Raw genomic sequence first — 10,470 nt, 5'->3', positions numbered from 1 at the left:
GTCTTTTACCGGCAGTTTGAGTGATCGATCGGGAAAAGTCGACTAAATGCGTGATATGTATTTCTTCAGCCGATGTAGACAATAGAATAAAGAATTGTGAAGAATTTCTTTTCAGCAAGCCCTCGTAGCAGAAAATTATTCTGCATCTAGGGAACGGTTACCATTCTGAAATGTTCCGCACTACTCGCGATGAATTTCGTAAATTCATTTTTTTTATCATTTACATCGCCATATTCAATAAAGTCTTAGCATTTTGTCTACTTTGCATGGGTTTCTTGTCTGCTTGATATACCGACTATATCACAACCGCCAATAGTCTGCGTTATATTTTCTTCGGTTTTTACCTCCAATAACATTACTGCCCACGTGGTTCAGAACTACCTGAGCATGCGTTTAAGCAGTCTATATCTCCTGATATTTATGGGCTATCAGATGTGTATTTCTATATTCTAAGCCTGTAATTAAGGTCTACTTCATTTTTATCAGTTTTCAGTTAAGTGTCACTGAAATTACTTACAATTTGTTCATATACAGTTACAGTTGTCATAAAATGCCTTCCAAGAGACAGCCAACTGAAGATTGTGATGCACCTGTGATTGCTTCCGTATTTGTCCAATGGCATTTATTTATATAACAGCTGAAGAGTTCACATAAATCCCTTATAAATACAACAGCATTAAGTTTTCGTTAATTTCATAAACAGTCATTTAAGTATAGTACTTAAATATATGTGAAATGTAAAGAGAGAAATGTAAACTGGACCGCTGTCCCTGCCAAGGATGGGGGATGTGGACAACAGCAGGGGAGGGTCCTGGTGAAGATACAACGACTCTTTGCTAGATTTTTACTAATTCATAGAGCGCAGACATTCTTATATATATGCCCTCTATTTTCTGGCACGATGCAGCGTCCCCTACAAATATTACGGCATCGCAACTGCAGGTGTATACGTCTTTAGTTTGCGAGGCGACTTCAGATGGCAGGATGTGGCCGCGTTGCTACCACGGGTGGCAACCAGGGGTTCTGTGACGCTGCAGATGGCGTCGTTCCAGTGGCACGGCGATGGCGTTGCCCAGAGTGCAGGTCTGGCCATCGGTGAGGAGCAGGAGCAGTCGGATGGCCGGCCAGAGAAGACACCATTTTTTCTGGCTTTTAACTATTTCATGTGTTATCCAGGAAAGGCAAGGACAAGCCACTGTGTCAGTCATAAGTCTCCTCAGCGTCCATCGGTGTCATCGTTCCAGTTAAAGTGTTGAGGCAAGAACAGGGTATTTGGATGGTTCATGGTTAGCATGAATGGATGTTGTATATTTTGTATAAATAATACGCAGTTATACTTTGCCACTATTTATGTAAAGCTACAGATTAGGAAATGTGTTCTACAATTGATATATAACAGTTGAGGACATGAAAGAACAGTTTTATTGTGTCAGAATAAAACTATTAAAAGTCCAACAGAAAGATACAACAGGCTAAACCATGTTTAAAAAATAATTCTTCCACTCAGTTTGTAGCCTGGTTGTAAAGCTGATTTATTGCATATCATGAAGCAATGAGAAAGTATCACAAAACAAGATATGTTGATTCCACCAGTTTTTCTTGCTAGTGAAAGAGGTAAGTTCTACGCTCTTGGAATTTACTTCTTTCTGTGAAAATTGTTGATGTCTTCAGTCAACAGCTCAGCCATCTCGTCTTCACTCAATCCTAGATGAGTCAGCTCCTCCAGGATGAGCCGACACACTTGCAATACTCCTAGTTCTTGGGACAGTCGGACAGGACTGGTTTACACAGACTCTTTGGTTTCACCACGTAAACTACAATAAATAGAAGAAATATATTTTAATAGAGTTAGAAACTATGAATAGAAATATATACCATTATACATTTACTACTGATAACACAATGATAAGTCATCAACTATTTACATGGCATGAATTTCATTTTTCGCTCTCTTATGGTGCCATAACAGTGAGATTGTGGAAGACCTCTAGGTACCAAACAGGCAACACAGTACTGTCAAAATAAACCCCACAGCACGAATATCTATTGCCTATTAAAATATCTCTTCGCTAAATGTTGAGACCAAAGCCCATGGAGAACTTCATGTAGCTTTATATAATATAATTCGGATGGTAGAACTCAGATTCTACATCGTAGAAAGATAAAAAATGCATCACATTTAAGAGTCTAACAAATAACTGGAAAAAAGGATTAAATATGTGCTGGAAATTGCTCTGAATGGTTTTGGTGAAGAATGTTAATGAGTTGCATTTTCGTAAAGTGCCGTATCTTCCATTGTTCACGGAGAGGTAACATTTTACCGTTAAAGTGTAACGTAAGGATAAACATTTTCCCTTGATGGTTTGATTTAACACATTCACTTTGGAACCCTTCAAAAATTTTATAGTCAACAGTTTGTGGTTATCTTGTCAACAATGGATACAAAATCGTGCTATGGAAAGTAACTTACCCGTCGGTAGTAGGTTGTAGCAAGAATACAGCTTCAGTGAATTGGCATACAAGTAGAACTTGTTGTCTGCCTGGACACAAATGGTATCGTCGTCTTCTTCCGCGTACGACGCCGCCACCAATGTTCTCACAGACGGGATGGTGGCGGACGGCTGTTCCTCACCCTGGATGGCGGCAGTGGTCGACTCTTCTGGTCGTCCGTATACCGCCGCAACTGCGACCAATGCTATAGAAAACAATGAATATTATTACAGATTGCAGCTTTGTCAACTGGCTGTTGGTGCAACTTTACCATCTAGCGCTCTGATACTATTGTCAGGTAATCTGATTGCCATGTGCTAGCTTGAATATACGGAGATAAGGTGCAACTCAAATGACTAGTGCCACAATTCTGCCACTTGCAAATCTATCTCCTCTGGATGGCAATGGTACTCTGTTGTCTGGTAGACTCTAAGTTGTACATATATCCTAAGTAACTGTTATTAGGAAAGCTGTAGCAGCAGATTACGGCATATTTGTGACACTTGTGCAGAACGCTAAAAGATGTTTTGTACCACAACACGAGACTGTTTTGGTACCTAATTGCTGATATAACTCAACACGTTGCTCTTAACAGAACAAAACGGATACTGGGAAAGATAATGTCAAGGGTACGACGAGGAAGTGTCACATGCCCACTACTGATCACAATACACTCGGTATAAAAGAAGTGCTGCATACTTAGAGAGGTAGTTTGGATCAAGCCATTAGAAATGTCCAGTACAAATGGGCTCAAAACGCTTTCCGTAAGAGCTATGAGCAGTTTGGGAAACTGTTAACCGTATTGATAGTTCTGGGTAGGTGCAGCACATACATTAATTCTAACTGAACCAGTATGTGTTGTGAACAGCTTGTGAAAACCATTTACATTGTGGTTTTTTCTCTACTTTTGCCATAATAATGGTAGCCTCTTATTACAAAGGCCAGTACCAAACACCATATTGAGCATGACCTTTAGCGACGACTCACAAATGCAGGTCATATGTAATACCCGAATTCTCATGTATTTTTCAGCTACTTCCTTTCATGAGTTTATAACCATTTCTCGTAACTACATCTACTTATGAATTTTGTCATTAATTAAATTTCATCGAAATATAATGTATGCTGCATGAATAAACAAGAAATAATTACATAGATCGTTGTAATAAATAAGCTGCCAGAGACAAAAAAATTATGTTCAACTAACGCAATGAATATATTTCACGGAAAAATAACATTGTTGTCGCGAACGCACGCAGTCCTAGAACAGAGGGCAGAGATGAGTTGCGAAGCGTCTATGGTGCGGTGGAGACATGTGTGACGGTCCGCAAATGCGAAATGGAGATTGTTATCGAAATGGTGTTACAATATGTATGTAGGCAGACCAAATATATAATTAAGTCAGGACGAGTATGGACACACAACATGATCGCAAGAAGATGTTGGAATTAATGAAGACTGCTGTACGCATAAATTTTATTCAAGCTGCTGACTAATCAAGAGGAGCCTACCGCCAATAACGAATTTCGTAATAAGCATTACATCAGAAGCAACGCATCACAAAGTAAGATACAGCCAGTATTTTTATAGCCCCATAACAGGCATGCCAGCGCAATAGTATCTTTTTGGGACATTCTTCAAAGCAAACTTTACAGACCCAGGTCGATCAAACTATCTGACAATAAGATCAAACTGGAAGTGATTCAAATTCAATTCATATTTTATTGACAAAAGTATGCTGGCTAACTGACAGTCAAAGAAAGTTTACGAGTTTATGTTGTGTTCTGTAAATGACTTTATTGCATATGTGTACGTAGCATTAGCATTAGCAAATAACAGTTGGCATAAATGACGGTTTCTATGGCATCATTTTCGGAGTAACCGGTAAAGAACTGTACTCTGTTTTGGCCACGATTTATAATATTTTAAACAGACAGCATTATCACGAATTACGTAATACAGCATAGCTTCTATGGACTGTTGCTAGTCGTTGCAGAATTATAATTAACATTATTGCATGTTAGATTTCAGTGTTCATGTTACACGTGTCTTCGCATCTAAGCTCACGCGAGTTCACTTCATTTTTTGCGCCATTACCTTTCTTGCCCGGTACTTTCGTGATTAGCTATTTATCAAATTTAACTTTTGCCCCTTTTTGTTGCTGACGACCTTTCTACTCAGCAATCTAAATTCGTGCAGACGACATTGGCATACCCAGTTACGGCTAACTAAAGCAAAACTTTATTTATTCCCATTCTTTTAATTTATATCGTTGTTGCACTCAGTAATCACTCGAGTGTTAACGATCAGGTAGTAACTCACTACGATCTATCACCAAACATTGATATTCGAATTAGGTGCCTTGTTTCCATTTACTATGGAACAGTAGGTACACCTGTCACAAAAAATATTTTTCTAGTTCAGGGACAATATGAATAGTACATGCTGCTACAAAACAACAAAATAACGCCATCTCATTTGATTACTCATTACTTTATTACATTCTGTGGATGATTCGAAATAGCAAACATCTTATGTAGACATGATGTGTTTCAAAGTAGTCAAGATGGACAAGTGCTCATGCCCATTAAGGTGTGCATTTCATAGTCCATGTGCAAAGGAATTTTTTCTTGTTTCCTTCCATACAAGCATCTCTCAAAATTGTGGCAGTGACCAATTCTTCTCCGAGTGTGTAAATAGATTTTCAAGCGAATTGCTGTCTCAGAAATCATGTAAAAAGAAGGTAGAAAAAAAATGTGTATCGTGAAAGAAAATTTATATATTCTGCCAATACTTACCAGCTACAAAGAACAGAGCAGCCTTCATTGCACTCGATAAGAAATACTACTGCTGCCGGTCTTAGATTTTCGTTTATATATGTTTAAACACCCAATCGCATCATCGAATGTTATCGTACCGTTCCTTTCTGATTTTCCGTTCCGGGAACTGTGGTGCAGCAACAAGCAGCAGATTGACTTTCCTTGTTTTTGGCAAGCTGCATTATCGTTCGCTCTGCCTTATTTATTACCGACGCCATTTCAACAACCGGGATAAAAAAGACGGGTTATCATACTGCACCGTTCACTTCCTTCTCATTCGACGTAGCCGCGCGGGGTAACCGCGCTGTCTGAGTCTCCTTGTCACGGTCCCTGCGGATCCCCCCGTCGGAGGTACGAGTTCTCCCTCGGGCATGGGTGTATGTGTTGTCCATAGCGTAAGTTAGTTTAAGTACCGTGTAGGCTTAAAGACAGATGACCTCAGTAGTTTGGTCCCATAAGACGTTACCACAAATTTCCTAGTTTCATTCGATGTCATTGGAAGAAGGCGGGTATTTGTAACTTCTCTCTCAATTCGGTGTCATTGTAGTAAAACCGAGAAAACAAAAAGACGTGTTTCCACGTAAGTTAAGTGCCACAGAGCATCAACACAGCTGAGTTGATATGTCACACACGTCTTGTGGGCAGTCCCCGTTAAATGTGGATTGAGAAGAGAAAGCTCTAGTAAAAAAGTTAATTCCTAAATCAGCTCATAACGCTTTTTTTAAAATTAGTACAAGACAGTTTACGCACAGGCTCTAAATGAAGATTCTTTTTCTATCAACGAAGCCTCTGATAATGCAGCAAGGCTCAAATCCTGAAGAAATGAAATGTATAGATGCCACCGATCGTTCATGCTACGTACTTTGCGATCCAAACAGCTTTCCATTTTGAAGATGAGAGCCCTGTGCCTAGAGGATAGTACACCTACGAAATAAGTGCGGTGCGGTTATAAATATATGCACTGAAGCGCCAAAGAAACTGACGTAGGCATGCGTGTTAAAACACTGAGATATCTTAGGAGGGAGAATGCTGCGTTGCGGACAGCAACGCCTGTATAAGACAACAAGTGTCTAATGCAGTTGTTAGATCGGTTACTACTGTTGAAATGGCAGGTTATCAAGATGTAAATGAATTTTAAAGCGGTGTTATATAGCCGGCGCTTATGCGGTGGGCCACTGCATCTCCGAGGTAGCGATGAAGTGAGTATTATCCCGTGCAACCATTTCACGATCGTACAGTGAATTTCAGGAATCCGATAAAACATCAAATCACCAACATCGCGACGGCTGGGGAACTGGGACAACAATGACTGAAGAGAATGGTTTCAGGGTGACAGAACTGCAACACCTCAGCAAATTGATGCAGATTTCAGTGTAGGGCCATGAACAAGAGTCAGTGTGAGAGTGATTCAATGAAACTTCATCGACTTGGGCTTTCGAAGCCAAAGACCCATTCGCGTACACTTATGACTAAACGGCTCAAAGCTTTGCGCTTCGCCTGGGACCGTCACCACCGACAGTGGAAGGCTTATGAGTGGAAATATGTTGCCTGGTCGGACGAGTCTCGTTTTACATTTTATGGAGTGGATGGACGTGTACGGGTACGGAGAAAATCTCATGAATCAATGGAACCAGTATGACAGCAGCGGACGTTCAAATTGATGGAGGCTCTGTAATGGTGTGGGACGCGGGCAGTTGGAGTGATATGGGAGGCGTGATACGTCTAGAAACGACTCTGACGGGTACCACGTACGTAAGCATACTGTCAGATCACCTGCATCCATTCATTGTGCATTCCGATGGACTTCGGCAATTCTTTGGCTCTCCACTGTAATATATATATGACTAGATGAAATCTGTGAGCGCTCTGTCAGAGGGGCATGTTAGATTCTTTTACACACTCATTTTGCCTGTAACGGGTATGAAACAGACGCTTTCTGGCGACACTAAGGGTCGCTTGAAAGTAGAGACGAGTAATACTTTTTTCGGCTGATTCCAAGTAAACAATCAAAAGCGTAATTGCAAATATCAGCATAAAAGTCGGAGCAAATGCTCCTCACGACTCTTCGGAGATCAGTTGTATACACATTTTAAGTGGTGAATCGATAGAGCGTTCCCATATTTAATCAAGTGCGACATTCGTTTTAACGAAATGTGTTAACAGGTCAGTGAAACCCGAGCTCCGAGGTAAACGCCCTCTCACCCCAAACCACTGACATTTCGATTTCAGTGGTATGAATCGAGAGCTAATAGGAGGTCAGGAAGTATGTCTTTTATGTTTTCTGATGAAAGTTGGTTGTGCATCACTGACAATGATGGCCGCTGAGGGCCTGCAACCAATTTGTGTGAATGCTATACACCCTGGACCTATACCGGGAGTCATGGTCATGGGTGCGATTTCGTATGTTGGCAGGAGCACTCTCGCGGTTATTCCAAGCAGCCTGAATCAAAATTTGTATGCCGATCTGTTGATTCGCCCTGTTGTCTTGCTATTACTGAATAGCATCCCATGGGTGATTTCCAACAGAATAACGCTAGCCTACACAGCACTATTGCAATATAACATGCTCTACAGAGTGTCGACATGTTGCCTTGGCCTGGTCCACCACCAGATCCGTCTCCAGTCGAGCACCATGAGACGACAACTCCGGATTCATTCACAGCCAGTATTAACCGTCTCTGTACAAACGAACCAAGAGCATAATGCATACACGCTTGCGTATTCACATTCAACATTCTGGCTGTTACACCGGTTTCTAACGTATCAGCAATGGCTTATTTCGCGCTTACGTTAACCTGTGATCGTACGAAGACAGTCACTTGCGTACGTTGTCTAGTCAAATGTATTCCAGAATTTTTAATACTCTACGTCAATAATTTCTGGTGTCGCGACTTTTTTCGTCAGTGTATATTAGATGCTACTCAAATAGTAGATCAGTACTTTGTATATAGTTTGGATAAGCACGGATTTTGTTGATTGCTTATATAGAGGTCTTTCCCATTTCATTCATCTATGGAGTGTAGGTGGATTATTGGTCGTATGTATCTCAGCCAGCAGGCATGACCTTCATTTTATGCTCAAAGTATCTACGCCGATATATAAAGGGATGACAGACATTCACAGACTATATTGTATCCGTGCATAGGAATGACTAGGTTTACACGGAAGATCTGGCGTCATTGACAGAACATTTGCCAGTGGAGACTCGTGGATGAGGTTTTTGGAATTCACTGACTATTTACACCACCTTTCATTTATGTAGTCTATGGATTAGACGTCGTCTGGTAGGACGACCTGATATGAATTCTGCTGGCTTGTGCGGTATTTTAGTACACATTGTACAAGATTTCTGTGAGCAATCAAAAGCATACACAACAATGGACCAATAATTAAAACTCCAGAAATGAGCCAACGAGACAGACCCGCTTCAAATTCGTACAGGTTCTACTATTGACATATTTATAGCACATCAGAGACTCATATTATAGCCCATCAAGTGTGTAGTCTAGAATTGCGTTTTGTGAACTGCATTCCCAAGAGGGATCACAACCCTTTCGTGAAAAAATGATATGCAAACATCGCGACCTGAGCCCTTGCAATACTACCGTTACCTCTGGCAAGCTTCCGTTTGCTCGACAGCCGGGTGTTGTTGTAAGGTTGTTACTTTGATTTGCTATGACAGGGGTACAGATATTCAATAATAGCGGGTTAAAAGCTGTGAGCTGTCTGGGGAAGTTAATCTTGCATTACTAAGCAACTGTTTCACCAGGTATCTAGTCTAGGTTTACCAAATTCCCAAACAGACTAACATTAATTATAATCTTTTAATAGTCATACAACAACCGGTAATATATATGTATATATATAAAAGAGAATTTAAATAAAAAGAAAGAAATCAGTTTATATTTGGAAATTTATTTTAAGATTGATCATTGAAATTTCAGCATATTAAACGTGAGTTATAACTGAGCTGGTGCCTTGTTTAGGACTGTGAAAATGTGAGTTTGTTATCTTATGGAACACATCAAATATAGAGCCAAGATTGGGAGTCTGCATACAACACTGCATTCATAAAACAACACACAAAGAACATTGAAACATATGCAACAGAAAATTAACCACTACCAACAGATTCAAATTTTCACCCAAAGAAATTGCGTTTGTAGCACAATCCTGTCCGTCATGTAATTACCACACGCTGGTATACTAAATTCATATTAACTCTTTGTGAAATCTTCGCGAAAAGAATAGCTGAGGGGTACTTTGACGATTACACCACATGCTTCACGTGGTCAACTTGGTTTACACAAAGAGTGTAACTCCACAATAATTTTGATAATTAAAATAAATTAGATCGAAAAGCAATTTACAAAAGAAAAACCTCGAACTGGTTACTAACGTCTTACTATCAACCTGATGGGTCAAACAGTTATATAAGCACGTGGTACTGGTCTCGCAAAGTACACCCCACGTGGGTTGAACATAAAGAAAAGTTGCTATATTGAAAAATATTGTCGAGACGAGACGTTATAATCACACAAGCATTCGCATTTAAGATTGATCTTAGTTAGAGTTACTGATCAACACGTGGTTCCACTTTACGCACAAAGTAGTGACAAAGCAACTACCGGAAAATAATCTGAACTTCACACGAGAATTACACTGCGCAGCAATTTAAGATAACATTAGATATTTTAGAGCTAAACCTGAAATAAAGGTGATTAAATTTTCAGTTAGGCTGAACTTAAGAAATCCATTGTCCTACGGACTTAGCAGACACGCGCTTAGCCGGAGATCTTACCACTTCAGACGCACGCCACGGACGGACTGCTTGGTCTCTTCCTGAGGGGTGGCTCACAAATACAAACGGAAGTGGCCAGAGGGGCAGCTTCCTATACCAACATGACAACGGACGGACAGGACCATACTAAGAATAGACACCTCTCTGCTTTAAGAAAGCGTAGCTACCTGTTTCGACGTTGGTCCTACTGTTCTCTAGCAGACAGGCTTGTCTGCTACCCTCAAGCATGCAACTAGAAATACATTTGCTCATTCATCCTCTCACACAGAAGGAAAGGGGGATGACAGTATCTTATCATGTACAGTATATAAAAGAAAGCGGATGTAGGTTCCGTGTGAGACTGTGTGACATGAATTACAT

General features: G+C 40.4%; 1 long non-coding RNA gene across 1 annotated transcript; it reads right to left on the bottom strand.

Annotated features, from left to right (window-relative positions):
- Nucleotides 1-1,334: 1,334 nt before the first annotated feature.
- Nucleotides 1,335-2,690, bottom strand: LOC124596335. The gene is made up of 2 exons (XR_006978292.1): nucleotides 2,471-2,690; nucleotides 1,335-1,814 (listed from the first exon to the last, which is right to left on the bottom strand). It is a non-coding gene; the product is annotated as an uncharacterized LOC124596335 (long non-coding RNA).
- Between the last annotated feature and the right edge of the window lie 7,780 nt (nucleotides 2,691-10,470).

This window comes from Schistocerca americana, chromosome 2, assembly GCF_021461395.2.
Source record: "Schistocerca americana isolate TAMUIC-IGC-003095 chromosome 2, iqSchAmer2.1, whole genome shotgun sequence".
NCBI lineage: Eukaryota > Metazoa > Arthropoda > Insecta > Orthoptera > Acrididae > Schistocerca > Schistocerca americana.
This window is presented reverse-complemented; position numbering and strand designations above follow the sequence as displayed.